The 16,694-nt window shown below is 45.6% G+C and overlaps 1 protein-coding gene across 6 annotated transcripts in view; it reads left to right on the top strand.

Moving 5' to 3' along the window:
* Positions 1–16,694, top strand: part of SMC4 (structural maintenance of chromosomes 4) — a 238,359-nt gene that overhangs the window by 185,543 nt on the left and 36,122 nt on the right. The window lies entirely within an intron of this gene.

Genomic DNA, 16,694 nt, shown 5'->3' on the forward strand with positions numbered 1-16,694 from the left:
GTGCCAGTGCCTCCGCAGGAGTGTGGCATAGGCAGATATTCAATTTACTTCATGGTTCCCAAGAAAGAGGGGACTTTTCGGCCCATCTTAGATCTGAAGGGGGGGGGTGTTAACAAGGTTCTGCATGTTCCATCTTTTCACATGGAAACCCTGAGATCTGTCATTCTAGTAGTTCAACTGGGGGAATTTCTGACCTCTCACTATAACAGAGGCCTACTTGCATGTTCCAATTTGCACCTCCCATCAGCAGTTCCTTCGCTTTGTGATCTTGGATTGGCACTACCAGTTTTATGCTCTCCCCATTGGTCTGGCCACAGCTCCATAGACGTTTACTATGATCATGGTGGTTGTGGCAGCGGCATTGCACAAGGAGGGCTTTCTGGTTCATGCCTATCTGGACAACTGGTTGATCAGAGCAGTCTTTTTAGGAGAGCTCCCGAGTTACAGCTCGGGTTGTGGAATTTCTGCAGTCACTGGGGTGGGTAGTCAACCTGTCCAAGAGCCAGTCAGGGTTCTTTTTGACAGCAGCTTGGGGAAGGTCTTCCTGCCAGAGGCCCACGTGGTCACATTGCAGTCACAGATTTGCCTTCTGATAGCATCCCCATGTCCTTGGGCTCAGGGTTATCTCCAGATCTTGGAGGTTAATGGTGGCCTCCCTGGATGTGGTTCAGTGGGCCCGAGCTCACATGCACCTGCTTCAGCATACTCTACTTCAGTGGTGGTCGCCCCAGTTGCATGAGTTGGACTCTATTGTTCCTTTTCGGGGGTTAGTTTGTTGCAGTCTTCATTAGTAGCTCCAGTCTTCCAATCTGGTGCAAGGGATGAATCTGGATCAGCCCCAGTGGACAGTTCTTATCACGGACGCCAGTCTCCTCGATTGGGGAGGTCAATGTCTCGGTCACTCAGCTCAGGGCTGCTGGTCTCAGGAGGGGACTTCTTGATCGATCAATGCCCTGGTGACCAGGGCCATCTGGCTGGCGTTGCAAGCGTTCCAGACGTTGACAAGCAAGTTTGTTCGGGTTCTCTTGGACAATGCCACAGCGGTGGCGTATGTCAATCGTCAGGGGGAACCAGGAGTCGTCTGGTGGCGCAGGAGGCAACTCTGCTTATGGTGTGAGCAGTCTCATCTTCTGGACATCTTGGCTTCCCACATAGGAATGGAAAATGTCCAGATGTACTTCCTCAGTCATCACATGTTCGATCCCATAGAGTGGTGTCTCGGTCCCGCAGCCTTCAAGTTGATTGTGTAGGCTTGGGGTCAGCCAGCCCTGGACCTGATGGCCACGAGTGTCAACACCAAAGTGTCTTGGTTCTTCAGTCGGCACAGGGATGTTCAGGCCGAGGGGTTGGATGCTCTGGTGCAGCCCTGGCCGACGGCAGGTCTCCTGTACGTATTTCCTCCGTGGCTGATGGTGGGCAAAGTTCTTTGCATTGCTCGGCACCCCAGCTGTGTGATCCTGGTGGCTCCTGACTGGTCCAAAAAACCCATGGTACACAGATCTGGTTTGTGTTCTGGTGGTAGATCCTCTTCCGCTGCCTCTCTCGCCTGATCTTCTGTCTCAGGGCCCCATTCCAATATTCGATCCAGGTCCTTTTTGTCTTACGGCTTGGCTCTTGAGAGGGAACTCCTAAGTAGGAAAAGTTATTCAGATAAAGTGATTTCCACTCTCTTGGGGTCTTGGAGGCTTTCTACTTCTCAGGGCTTATGTGCGTGTTTGGCGTATTTTTGAAGAATGGTGTGCTGCGCGGGGAGGGGGGGGGTTCCTTTTGTGTTTCTTTGCCTCACATCTTGGATTTTTTGCAGGATGGCCTGGATAGGTGCCTGGCCTAGTCTGGTCTTTTCTCCGGTTTCAGCTGGTGGCTTTGACTGCATTTCACGGTTTGCTGCATGGTAAGCGTTTAACTTCTTTCCCGGACATAGTTCACTTTTTGTGGGTGGCCAAATTGATTCAGCCTCCTGTTCAACCTTTGGTTCTGGTCCTGTCCGTGCTCATGCACCCTCTTTTGAGCCCCTGGGTTCCTGCTCGTTAAAGTATCTTACTCTCGAGGCAGTGTTCCTTGTGGCCGTTACTTCTGCAAGATGAGTTGCAGGCTTTCTCTTGTAGGCCTCTTCCTGGAGTTTTCCAGGGTGTGGGTTGTGCTGTGGCTTGTTCCTTCCTTTCTGCCAAAGGAGGTCTCGCCTTTTCATGTCAACCAGTCCATGGTCCTTCTGGTCTTGGGTAGTCGGAAGGGTTCCTCGAAACAAAGGAAGTTATGCAAGTTGAATATCTGTCTGGGTCCTTCGCTCTTATGTTCAGCGGACCCAGAAGTTGGATCATTTTGTCCTCTTGGGGGACGGTGGTTCCAAGGCTGCGATTGTGCACTGGATCATGGAGACTATTGCTTCCTCATATCTTCTTCAGAAAAAGCCTGTTCCGGAATTTCTCAAAGCTCATTCCACTCGGGGTCAGGCAGCTTCTTGGGCTGAGTCTTCTCTGGTGCCTCCAGTGGATATTTGTAAGGCCGCGATTTGGTCTTCTCTGCATTCATTTTGTGCGTCACTACAGGGTGGATATCAGATATGTTAGGATGTAGTTTTCGGTGAGCGTGTTCTGGTAGCGGCCCTCCTGGGGTCCCACCCATAATGGGTATTGCTTTGGTATGTCCCATCAGTGAAGCTATACTGGTTTGGAGAGATGCTAAAGAAGGAGAAATTATGTTCTTACCAGCTAATTTTCTTTTTTTAGACTCTCCAGACCGTTTTAGCACCCCACCCTATCTGTTTATCTTTTCTTGCAGTTTTTTATGTGAATATTTTGCTTTATCTGCTGGTTCCAGGGATGGGGAGATCAAAGAATAGTGGCTATGGTTCAACCAGCGTAGCTGGTGAGCTGTGGGGACATTTTACCGCAGGTGCTTGTTCTATGCACTTCCAACAGTATTCTTATATGTTTAGTTTAATATACCTGTTCAGTGTTGTTAATGTTAAATATTAGCACTTCTTAGTTTTGCTTGGCTATTCGGAAAACAGGTTTGCTAGAGGGAGCTACAGCTATTAATAATAATAACTTTATAATAATAATAATAATAACTTTATTCTTATATACCGCCAACAATCTTGCGACTTCTAGGCGGTTTACAATCAGGAGAAGTGGTTTACAATAAAGAGAAACTGTAAATACAATAAAGAGAAACTGTACATACAGCGAATTAAAGGGTATAGCATTGTACATCTGGTAATTCCAACATTAATAATATTAACAACAGTTTGTGTGCTGCAAGACCAGGAAGTGCCATGCTGCTAACACAAAATTTAGAAATATTCCATGAATTGAATGGTGTGTTCATGGTTAGTGATTAGGGTTGGAGTTTACAATTTACAGGGTCGGGTATGTGGTGGTATTATGAGGGGGGCTGATGTTCTGGTTCGTTACCTAGGTATTTCAAGAACAGGTAGGTTTTTAGGTGTTTCCTGAATTCGCCATATTTGTTTGTGTGTTCAATTAGTTTTTCTAAGTCTTTACCCCATGTGGCTGCCTGGTACGATAGCAGTTGTTGATGGTATCTCTTATATTTACACCCTCTAGCTGGAGGGGAGACAAATTTCAGATGTGTTTTTCTTTTGTGTCTGTTGGTTGGGATTGAGAAGAGGTCTGTAATGTATTTAGGGGCTAGACCGTTTAATACCTTGAAGCAGAGACATCCTAGCTTGAACTTCGTGCGTGCCTTCATCGGCAGCCAGTGTAGGAGTCTGTAGGAAGGGGTTATATGGTCGGACTTCTTCAACCCGAGAATCATCCTGACTGCTGCGTTTTGTATCAGTTGTAGTCTTTGCATTTGCTTCTGGGGGATTGTCAGATGGGTGATGTTGCAATAATCTAGGTGGCTTAGTATTAGGGATTGTACTAGAATTCTGAAGGCTGAAGTGTGGAAGTACGCCTTAATGGACCTAAGTTTCCAGAGTGAAAAACCCTCTTTTGATTAGGGAGTCTATAAGGTCTTTCATGGTTAGTTCTTGGTCTAGTATTACTCCTAGAATCTTCATCGTTGGTTGAATAGGGTAGTTAAGATTGTTAATGTGTAGTGATTTTGTCGTGTTATGTACGTGTGGCGAGGCTATAAAGAATTTAGTTTTCTCTGCATTGAGCTTTAGTTTGAAATCTGTGGTCCATTGTTCCATCATGTTTAGCGCTTCAGTTGCTGTGGGGGTGACTTCGGAGGGCGAGGTAGTAAACGGGATAATGATTGTGAAGTCGTCTGCATAACTAAATACTTTTACGCCTCGCTGTGTCAGCTGCGTACCCAGTGAAGCTATGTAGACGTTGAAGAGGAGTGGGGATAGTGAGGACCCCTGTGGTACGCCTGATGGGTTTCTCCATATTTTGGAGAGGTTACAATTGAAGCACACTTGATAGGTGCGGGTCGTAAGGAATCCTCGAAACCAGTCCAGCACCTCACCTCCGATGCCGATTGCGTTTAAGCATTGTAGTAATTTTTTGTGATCCACCAAGTCGAAGGCCGAGCTCATGTCGAATTGCATGACTAAAGCTTTGTGGCCCTTGCTGAATAAGTTGCGTATGTAATCTAGGATCGCTGCAATCACCGTCTCCGTACTAAACAGCGGTCTGAAGCCTGACTGGGTTTCATGTAGCAATGACAACTGATCCAGGTAGTTCATCAATTGGGTTTGTACCAAACCTTCCATTATTTTTACGAAAAATGGGATGGATGCTACTGGTCTATAGTTAGTTACTGATGTTAGGGGTAGTTTACGGTTTTTTGGAATTGGGGTGATTATGATGTGACCATTTTTTGATAGGAATTTTCCGTTTTTGAAATTATTAGACATGTGAGTCCATAGTGTTATTTTAAAGTCTAAAGGGGCTGCTTTCATTATGTTGGGAGGACAGGGGTCTAGGATGCAGTTTGATTTAGTGTATTTGTTATAGAGTTTTATGAAGTTATTCCATTCTAGGTCCTGAAAGGAGTTCCAAAACATGTCAGCTGGTGTTTCATTTTCGTGTATGTTGGCTATTTGCTGTTCATCTGTGTTGTTTGTTGGGCAGTTGTTCCTTAGGTTCACAATTTTTGAGTCGAAGTGTTGTGCTAGATCGTCTGCTGTTGGAAGTTTTTTGTCGTGCGGGGATTGACTGTGGCGTGTGGTGTCAAATAAATTTTTTACTAGATTGAACAATTCAGGAGTGTTAGTTCCTTTTGGACTTGTATTGGATATGTGTACTATGGATGAGTAGAATGTTTTCCTTTTTTCTTTTATCAGTTGTTTGTATTCCTTTATGTTTGATCTCCAATTGTTCCTGTCGGATATATCGTCTGATTTGTTCCAGATCCTTTCTAGTCGTCGTATTGATTGTTTCATTTTTAGTAATTCGGAGTCGAACCAGTTGTTATATTTATTTGAGCGGTTTGTTCTGTTTCGTTTAGGAGCTATTTTGTCTAAGATGGATGTGCTTGTTTTTGACCACTGTTCCCAGAATTCACCCTCTTCGTTTGTTTCCTCGAGCGCTTCGTAGTGGGCCCAGTATTCCTCTGGGTTAATGTGGCCCCTTGTGAGATGTTCTTTTCTTATCTTTGGGTGAGTTTTTTCTTTTGGTTGGTTCCAGATTAAATTGAAGTAATAGGTGAAATGGTCGGACCAGATGTCGTGGATCCAGATGCCATTCGATATGGAAGTAGCGGGGTTTAGGATTTCTTTAGAGGACATAGTTACCAAATCTAGCTGGTGACCTTTTTCATGGGTTTGTGTGGATGAAGGGGGAATGAAGTTGAGTGAGGATAGGAAGTTTTTAAACTCTTTTGCGTCAGGATTGTCCTCATTTTCTAAGTGTAGGTTTACGTCTCCTGCTATAATATTGTAAGACGGAGTGATTGAGTTATGTAGGATGAATTCATAGAGGTCTTCTCTGGCCTTTGACCAGCATTTTGGCGGTACATAAAATAGGATACAGGAGAGGTATTCTTCTAGGTCTTTGTTGCTAATTTTGCATGCTAGTGTTTCCAGTTGGTTGGTTATCTTGGAGTCTACTAATTTAAGTTCGAGTTCTTCCTTGTGAATGACTGCTAGTCCTCCCCCTCTACGGTCTTCACGATTTAACATGTGGATTTTGTAGTTATCTGGTATTAGGTCATTTAGTATTGGATCCTCTTCGGACAGTAACCATGTTTCCGTTAGAAAGAGGCAGGCTAGCTTCTTGCATTCGATCCAGTCTTTGATTAAGAAAGCTTTGTTCCTTACTGATCTAGTGTTGAGGTAGGCGCAAACTACAACCAAAGTTTGGTCTCAGTCTCTACCTGCTGGTCAAAATGAGCTATTACCCATCAGTGAAGCTATACCGGTCAGGAGAGTCTAAAAGGAAGAAAATTAGCAGGTAAGAACCTGATTTCTCCCTTGCAATAGCATATTTGATTGAAGCCCCCGACCACATCATATATTGGCTAACAAAACAACCTTCTTCATTGCCCTCAACGTCGATCCCCAAAGCCCAAAAGGCTGACTTTTCAAGCCCCTCAAATTACAAATCCATAGCTGAAATCCCAATACTAACTAAACTTCTTTGAAAAACTCAAACTAAACTGGAAGGAGGCTGCGAGTCCTCCCACTGCTTTTAAATGACCACTGCGACACACAGTTGGTGTTTCATAGAAATATAAGTTTAAGTAGTGATTAAGCAGCTTACATTGATTGGTATCACAGCAAATGTGTAAGTGGAGGAAGCTCTTAGAGGCTGCAACTGTCTATAAGAGGTCCGAGTCAACTCTAAACCAGTGCCTCTTTTTGCAGCTTCTTTATTTCTTTACATTGAAATGTTACTCAGCTTACTTTGATTGGCAGTTGTCTTGGCATTTTAATTGATTGGCTATAGTTACAGGCTTACTTTCTAATTGGTCATTATCATGTTACCTTAGTTCATTTCAAGACTTTGGGTGTTGTCTGAAAAACATCTTATCTACCCTGACAGCTTGTCCCTAGAGCTGACCATAAGACCCTCTGAGCATGACCTTAAACTTTCTCAGTGGCCCCGACCCTCTTCTTCTTCCTCTTTTCTTCTCCTCCTTAGTTGTTGCGGTCAGTGGATACATGCCTGATGCTGTGTGCCCAGAACATTTTAGTTACCTTCCAGTGACAGTTTGTTCCATGTCACCAGTGACATAATTGGTTGCTCTGCTTTTAATGCTGCTTTCAGTCCTTATCTGATAACCAGCACCTCTCTGTAGAAATGTCCTCAGCCCTTGCAAAGCTGACAGGGCTGAAGTTTCACAGAATCCATTTTATGCTCACAGAATCCTTCTTGTCTTATGCTTGCCTTTTCCTTGTAGGCAGCTCTTCTGCCCAGCATCTCAGGGCTTGTTGCTGAGGGGTCTCCTTGAGGGTCTCTCAAAACACAGACAAAACCAAAGTACACATGGTTCCTTCTGCTGTAGCTCTAACCTTAGACTCCACACTGACTTTCAAGATGTCCAAGGTCCTTGGAGTTATACTTAAATTGACCTTTTCGTATGAATCTCAAGTATCCAACTTAAGGAAGAAAACCTTCTACAATGTGAGAAGACTAAGACCAATCAGACCCTTTTTTTCAAGAGCACCACTTTGCTGTATTGACACAAATGCCTTTACTGTCACAGCTGGATTACTGCAGCTCCCTCAATGCAGGTTTAAACTTCATACTTCTGAACAAACTACAGATGATACAATACATGGTGATCAGATATATTCAAACTCAAAAAATTTGATTGCGTCTCACCTTACTATAAGAACTTACACTGGCTACCTGTCAAAATTCGTATAATCTTCTAACTATCCTGTATAATATTTCAAATTCTATATGCAAAAAATAGCAGAGGTACTCAAACTTATTTGTCAATTCCAGGCCAACGTCAACCAAAAAACTGAAATCGATGCAACTACTCATCCCATCTTCCAAAGGAATTAAATACAAATACATATTCGTCTCACTTTTCATTTATCTTGGCACCAAGACCTGGAACAACTTCCAACTTACATTAGGATGGAAACATTCTACAACAGATTCCCCAAAAAATTAAAAACTCTTATTTGAGAACATACATACTCCATTTCCAGTGCAATATGTGTGTCATTCTGAACAAGCGAGTTATCTCCCCATAGCAACTAGCCATATGCAGAAGTCCTCTCGTGCTACAACGTCTACCCTATAAAAATTTGCAAATGTATGTAGTGTGGATCATGTCACCGCTCTACAAATCTCTAGAGACTGCCTTAGCCTCTGCGTACAATGAAGCTACACTACTATCCAAATGCACCTTAACCGAAACAGGAGACTATTTCCCCACAGATAATGTAAGCTGATGAAATGGCCTCACGGATCCATCTGGAAATTATGACCTTGGAAGCGGGAGTGTCTCGCTTAGTTGAATGAGTCAGCACAAACAGATGACACATGTCTAAACTCTGGTGATCTCTAGAGATCAAAGAAGCACTCTTCAAACATCCAACTTCTTCAAAATGCAGTCCTGTTTCTTAGAACCTATAGGCTGGAAGACAAGTAAATATGCTTCTTGATTCACATGACACACCAAATCCACTTTCGGCAGAAAAGAAGGAACCATGCGTAGGGAGACTCCAGTCTCTGAGATTTTAAGGAAAGGCTCTCTAGAAGAAAGAGCATGGAGCTCCATGACTTGCTGAACTGAGGTTACTGCTGCCAGAAAAACCACCTTCAGCGTCGAGTCCAAGAAGGACATAACTTCCAGAGTCTTGAATGGAGCTTTGGTAAGGCAACGTTAAGGTCCCACAAAGGGAAAGGTGTTTATCAGTGGCCTAATTTCAGAGAGCACCCTTCAGAAATCTGGTGATGTCTGGATGAGACACTAGCATAGGACTACGATCCAAAGCTCTGAAATAAGAGCCCTGCAACTTGGACTCAATGCAAAACCACAGTGAGACCTGCTTGAAGAAAAGCTAAAACTACCGAAACCGGAGCTGAATACTGCTCCACCAATGCTGGAAAGTCTTCCACACCTTAGTATAGGCAGAGACTGTAGTTGTCCCCTTATTTGCACGTGCAGCGCTTCCCAGGGCAGGAGATCAGGGACACTGTGCTGAATCTGTGGATCCCTCTAGGGATTTTGGTGCCTGGAAATGCTCTCACGATCCTGTGCTAATTTGAGTCTGCGGCTTTGCCAGACCTTATTTCTGAATCTGCAGGAGGTCATTTTGGTCAGTCAGCCAGTTCCTTCTACTTCTTCCTCCTGTCTTTGTGATTTGTGCTTAGTCTGCTTCCTTCCCCTGACATCCTAATTTATTTGTTCTGGTCTCAGAGCAGTTTGACTCTCTGGAGGGTTCTATGAAAATTGCTAGAGTTATGTCACGCTGGCATCCTCTGACACAGGAGTGTCTGCAACTTTTTGATCAGTCCAGGGTGGATTCTTTCGTGGCTAAATGCACCTCTATGTGAGTGGTGTATTGTTTGAAGATATGCAGGATGCCGTGTGGATGTGGTCCTCAGGAAATTCTTTGATGCAACTGCTTTAGGTATTAAAGCTGCTTCGGCAACGTCTTTTGTCGCACGCTCCTGTCTATCAAATGCGCCCACTGGAGAGTGAGGTCATGGTTTCCCCTCCTCAGTTTATTTTTGGCTGGGACAGATTATATGGCAGATGCATTCTATGATCTTATGCAAGTTGGCAAATTCAGCGTACTCCATCTCGTCCACTTCCAAGGCTACTTTGGCTAGACTGCCTTTTCAGGAGCAGTTATTGTTTGATAAAGGTCTGGACGACCTCATGGATTTTGGGATGGACCGTCTCCCTAAGATTCTGCCTGATAGCAGACCCTACTGGGGTTCTGGTCATTCTCTTTGTGTCTCACAAGTTCCAACTGTACGCAAGTGCCACGTCGCAGATATTTTCACAGGGCTACCAATGACGGTATAAGGGCTACAGGCGTTCACAGCCTCTACCTCCAGTGCCCCCTGCTGAAAAGGCACAATGACGACCGGCCAAGGGATGCTCCTCTTCAGATAGGGGTTGGCTCTCAGTCTTTCTTCCCGCCTATATGTGCATTACGGTCCAACAAGTGGGTCTTGGATTTTCTTTGGTCAGGCTATATGCTAAAATTTGGTTCATGGATTATATAGGTCGTCCAAGGTTCAAGCCACCGTTCACCGTTGGCAGGATATTTAAGCTTTAGAGCTGGTGCCACCCAAACACTCAGGCTCAGGCAGATTCTCTGTATGCTTTCTCGTACCCAAGAAAGATTCAGAATATTGGAGGCCTATTCTGGATCTTCAGCTTGGGAATGCGGCTTTCAAGGTTCCATGCTTTCAAATGGAGGCTGTGCGATCAGTCATTGCAGCAATGGCCACAGTAGAATGTCTTGCCTCTCTGGATCTCAAGGAAGCATGTTTGCACATTTTCTTTATTCCTGCCCACTGCAACTTTTTGTGGTTTCACGTTCTGGAACAGTATTACCAATTCTGTCTTTTGGGCTGGCAACAGCGCCCCATACCTTCACCAAGGTGATGGTTGTCGTGGTGGCTTACATGTAAAAACGGGTCTCCAGGTTCACCCTTACTTGAGGTGCTGGAGGACCTGGACTGGATTGTCAACGTCAGGAAGAGCCATCTGATGCTCACGCAGTCACTGGACTATCTGGAAGACCACTGGCAGAAACTGTGCGCCCAGATATCTCTCCTTCTAGAGCAGTCGGCGCCTTCAGCATGGGATTATCTTCAATTTCTGGGATCCATGGTTGCCACACTGGATGTGGGTTCTTGGGCGAGGGTGCACATGCGTCCACTAATGCATGCTTTGCACTCTCGCTGGGCTCTGCACAGGGATACCTTGCAAGCCTGTCTACCTTGGACTCTGGAGGCCCAAACAAGCATAGACTGATGGCTTCTCCAGCAATTGCTCGGTGGGGGCGTACAGCTACACATTGCCTTCTGGATTGTAGTGATATCAGATGCCAGCATTTGGGGCTGGAGAGCCCATTGCAGTCATTCTCCTGCTCAGGAGAATTGGACGCCATTTGCCCAGCTCAGAAGATTGCAAAAGACTCTGGAGAGCCAAGTGGTCAGGGTCTTCTCCGGCAATGCAACCGCAGTAGCTTACATCAATTGCCAGGGAGGGACCAAGAGCACTCCTCTCGCTTAGGAAACCTGCCACCTTGTTCTTTAGGCAGAACATCGCCTCTTAGTGCTGATGGCAGTACATTTGGTGGAAGTAGACAATGTTCAAGCATTCTTCTTCAGCGGACAGATTCTGGATCCGGGCGAATGGGCCCTGTCCGCTGCAGCATTTCAAGCACTGGTGAAGCGTTGGGGTCAGGCCCTCCTGGTCACGGCAAGAGTCAAGAAAGCAGATTGCTTCTTCAATTGCAGATCCAAGCCCAGAAGCGAGAGGCTTAATGCTCTGGTGCAGCCGTGGCCTCAGGAGAATTCCTATATGTCTTTCCTCTTTAGCTGATGTTCGACCAGATCATTCGATAGATTGCGGCCCATCCAGGCTGTGTAGTTTCGATGTCTCCAGATTGGTCTTGTGGACCATGGTACACAAATTTGATATGTCTGTACAGGAATTGCATGCTTCAGTTGAGCGACCATCCGGACCTCCTCCTGCTGAGTCCAGTATTCTTGGAGGTTCCAGGTCCCTTTGCTCTTATGGCATGGCTTTTGATCACACAGCCTTAGAGCACAGAGGATATTCTGCTATGGCTGTTGATACTCGCATTAGAGAATGGATGACTTCTTAAGATGCGAGTTAGAGAATGACATGGTGACAAAATTCATCACCGTTCCCGTCCCCGCGGATAACCGCGGGAAACCATCTTCATGTCATTCTTTAAGGAGAGAGGGAAGAATCAGAGTATGAATGGCCACAACCACTGACCCGCAAGCTTTGCTTTGAAGAATGCTGGTGTAGAAGGACCGAGGTTGAAATAGACACTACAGAATGACATGGGATTATTTCCCACGGTTATCTGCGGGGACGGGGACGGTGATGAATTTTGTCACCGTGTCATTCTCTAACTCGCATCTTAAGAAGTCATCCACGGTTTCGGCTTACGCTAAGGCAAAGAAGACCTTCAAACGTTGGTGCACTCAGGAGCAGGTAGACTCTTATTCAGCTCTGATCTCACTGATTCTCCCCTGCCTTCAGGCTGGTCTGGATAAAGACTAATCTGTGACTTCTTTTGTCTCTCTCTTATTTTAGATCCCGGGAGTGTTGGTCCTTGTTGGCATCTCTTCCTGCTGTTGATAGATTTCTATAGGAGTCTCTTGTCAGTCCACCGGTTCAGCAACCTTTCCCTTCCAGGGACCTTTACCTGGTGCTGTCTAGCCCTTTCCAAGGTGCATTTTGAGCCCCTTCAAGATGCTTCCCTCTTGGCCTTGATGCTCAAAGACCATTTTTCTGGTTGCCATTTCTTTGGTGTGACATGTGTAGGAACTACAGGCTCTCTTGCAGAGAACTGTTCCTCCATATTTTGGAGACTGGGATTTTCCTGTCTAGAATGTCTTGCCTATTACACTGGAAAAAGAGATTATGTACTTACCCTAGTAAGCTCTTTTCCAGTAGATAGTTGAGACATTCTAGATTCCCTCCCTGTCCTTCCTGCACCTGCTTACAGTTTTCAGTCTGTTTATGCTTTTCCAAGCTGAATCTTGGATGCCTGTCAGCCCTTGTCTTATGAAGTCTCCCTTTGAGCCACTTATAACTTGCTCTTTCAAACTTCTCACTTTGAAAGTTGTTTTCCGTACCTTATGTCTGCTCTCCATGTAAGTGAACTTCAAGCACTTGTCTGATCCTCCCTACTACAGCAGGAGTAGTACTTAAAGCTCAACCAAAATTCCAGCCTAAAGTAGTCTTGGAATTTCACCTCAATCAGTCTAAACCTGTTTTCTTCCAAAACCATATTCTCATCCTGGGAGGCAGCACATCACATCTTAGATTGCAAGCTTGTTCTAACATACTACTTAGACCAGACTAAACCATATTAGAACATCCTTCCATCTATTTGTGGATTTTGATCTTAATAGACTCTTGAGTTACTTTTACCAAGAAAACCATCTCTACTTGGCTTATGGCACTGTATCTCCTTTGAATATTCTCAGACTGGGCTGATTCTGCATGACCATGTAACAGCCCATAGTGTCCAAGCTATTGCTGCCTTTGTAGCTTATTTGTGCTTCACCTCTATTGAACTTAATCAGCTTAAAGCTTAATATTTAATGCTTAAAACTTAATATTTAAAACATGAAGTTCAATGACTGAAGTCAAGAGTTAAAATATTACTGTAAACAGCTTGAAGTGATATTGATGATAACTGATTGCTGAAATAATATGAAAATGCTGTTAAGCTGAAGCTATTGATTTATATATATGATTTAACATTGAAATGCTTCACTAAATATATTTGGACCAAGATCGATAGTTAAGTCATTTACTTGGTGTTTATCACCTCTTTTGAGGTCATCTGTAAAGTGACTACTTGGGGCTAGATTCACTAAAGATAATGACTCAATCGTTGTTGGCCAATTCTCCAACAGCGATTGATTCACTATCAAGTTTGCATGCAAATGCAACCGATTCAATCGCTCAGTGAGCAACTGATACATGCATGGAGCCCTAACAGCAGTGACAGGGAAAGCAGCCTCCTGTCACTGCTGTTAGGGCTTCTGGGGTTTTTTTAATGGCACAGATGTTGTACGTGTGTTAAACATAGAAACATAGAACATAGAAAGATGACGGCAGAAAAGGGCTATAGCCCTTCAAGTCTGCCCACTCTACTGACCTACCCCATTAAGTCTGAGTACTAATGACCTATTTCCTAAACTCGACCCTCGTAAGGATCCCACTAGGGCATCCCATTTATTCTTAAAGTCAAGCACGCTGGTGGCCTTGATCACCTGCTCTGGAAGCTTGTTCCAGTGATCTACAATAGAGAATGACACGGTGACAAAATTCAGCACCGTTCCCGTCCCCGCGGATAACCGCGGGAAATAATCCCATGTCATTTTTTAGTGTCTATTTCAACCTCAGTCGTTCTACACCAGCATTCTTCAAAGCAAAGCTTGCGAGTCAGTGGTTGGGCCCAATTATACTCTGATTCTTCCCTCTCTCCTTAAAGAATGACATGAAGATGGTTTACCACGGTTATCCGCGGGGACGGGAACGGTGATGAATTCTGTCACCGTGTCATTCTCTAATCTACAACCCTACATGCGCCATCTGTCCCATTAAAAAAGCCCCCCCCTGCGCTAGTACCCCTGAGCCACCTTCCCCCCAACCCCAAAAAGATGGTAGGAGGGATGCCTGCTGCCATCCTGATTGATTGCCTGCCCTGCGGTAAAACGTCAGGAAGGATACCCACTCCCCCCTGACAGGAAAGACTCCCCCCTCGAAGAAAAAGGCAGGTGGGATGCCCACTCCCTCCTGCCACCGGAGGCCCCCATTCCCCTTACCTTAAAAGTTGGGAACAGGAGGTATTGAAAACACCTCCTCCTCTCATCGATAACAGTGGGCCTTTTTCAACTCCTAACTTCCACTCACTGCTGTCAGATACCTATACCCACTGATTCATTTCCTCTACCATAATCTCCCCAACCCGAAATGTCCTGTCTAAATTAGATTGTAAGCTCTTCTGATCAGGGACCGTCTATTGTATGTTAAAATGTACAGCGCTGCGTACGCCTTTCGGCGCTTTAGAAATAATTAGTAGTAGTAATAGTAGTAGTACTTAGCTCCTCCCTTTTGCATCAGGCTCTGATTGGCTTAGATGCCTTGGGCTCCTCCTCTCTTCCTTTCCTCCCCTCAGATCTCGTATCTGTCTCCTTCCTCCTTTACTCCTCCCAGGTCTGGTATCGGTCTCCTTCCCTTCCCCCCTGCTCTGGCATCTCCTCTCCTTCCTTTTCCCTTGGTCTGGCATACTTTTCTCCTTCCCTCCACACACAGGCATACCTACCTCTTTCCCTCCATGCCCTGGCATCTCTTCCTCCCTCCCCTCCATGCACTGGCATATCCTTTCATTCCTTCCTCATCTTTTTTCTCCCTCTCTCTCTCTCCCTCCAGTTGGGTGCAGCAATTCTCTCCCCCTCTGTTCCCTTTCCTTTTTCTGTCACCCCATACCCGGTCAGCAGTGCAGCACCTAAGTGGGTGCTCCAAGGCCTGGCATCATGAATTTCTCAGGCAGCAGCAGCATTCACAATTTGCTGCTGTTGCTGGCTTTGGGCCTTCTTCTCCATTGGGTCCTGCCTTCATGGAAACAGGAAGTAGGACCTGGCACAGAGGAAGGCCTGAAGCCGGCAAAAGCAGTGAATTGTAAACGCTGTTGCTGCTAGAAGTTAATGACACCAGGCCTTGGAGCACCCGGGGCAGACTGTTTCTCCTCCTCTCTCTCCCATCCCCCCAGTATGCCACTTTCCAAATGTTACTTTTCAGCTGCCCCAAAATTTTCCTTCTGCTGCAACTTCCCATATCCATAAGGGCAGATCACCGTAGCTTGCGAGAGATGCCTGCCATGTCTGGGCCCCAGTGAAAAGTAACAGACTAGGAAGTGAGGGAGATAGAGAGAAGAGGAAAAGAAGTTCAGACTGTGGGGGCCCCCTGAATCTGTACATAAGAATAGCCATACAGGGTCAGACCAATTGTCTGTCTAGCCCAATATCCTGCCTCCAGAGTGGCCAATCCAGATCACAAGTACCAGTCAGAAACCCAAATAGTAGTTATTTTTCTCAGACTTTCAACTCTACCTCTTTATTTTTTCTTCTTATCTGTTTATACTGTATTCTCTTTATTTTATTTAATTATCTTCCCATTAGAAGTTTGCTCTCCAATTCTTCCTTCCTAGCCTGTTACCTTAATTTCCCTCTCCCCCTTACCTCCACAGCCCAACCCATTTCTCCTCTTCTCTCCATCCACTGGGGAATTGAATTGGTATTGTTTTATACATTAGAACGTAAATATGCACCTGCGTTGATGCCACCTCCCATCAGTAAAAAAACTGGACAGCAGGAGTAGCAGTAATTACAGGAAAGAAAAATTTCTGCTTACCACTGTGAAACTATCCCAACACGTGCTTACACTGACGGTGTGGGCAATAAAACTGGACTGTCTGATACAACTGTACTTAATTCTTCATCTTAATTTTCCCATTACTTTTATTTGTTTTCTTTGCCTCACCTCTCTTGCCTGTCACCCCTTACTTTTGCTCTGAAGAACCTGGTGGCAAGGCCAAGCCGTCAGCCTGTTTTGTCCGTTCTGGGGGGAAACTGCACCAAGAGAATAAAGCACAACTACCGAAAAACGGAGGGCCCAGGAAAGCTTCCCCTAATGCGGGCCCGGAGGGGAGGGGGGAGGAAGAGAGTCCTTCTGGCTTTGGCTGTCCGGCATGCACCGCGCTGTGTGTGCACGAGGTGGGAGGGCGAAGAGGAGAGAGGAGGTTCCAGCGCAGCATCGGGTGACCAGCCGGCACGCGCTGATAAGGCTGTGCGTCTGCACAATGACTGGGTCCTCCGGAGCAGCACAATGCTGATTTTTCATTTTTGCTCTTCTGCTGCTCCTCCCCCCCCCCCCCCCCTACGCTAAAACCCAGACAAATGAGATCTTCCGAGGGCAAATTCAAAATCTGCCCCGACGTCCTGAGTCATCCGGTCCTATGGTAACCCCTACGCATTGGGCACCCTGAACTCCTTTAATCCGGTCCTGGCCAGCTGTGCACC

The sequence above is a fragment of the Geotrypetes seraphini genome, chromosome 9 (assembly GCF_902459505.1).
Source record: "Geotrypetes seraphini chromosome 9, aGeoSer1.1, whole genome shotgun sequence".
Classification (NCBI taxonomy): domain Eukaryota; kingdom Metazoa; phylum Chordata; class Amphibia; order Gymnophiona; family Dermophiidae; genus Geotrypetes; species Geotrypetes seraphini.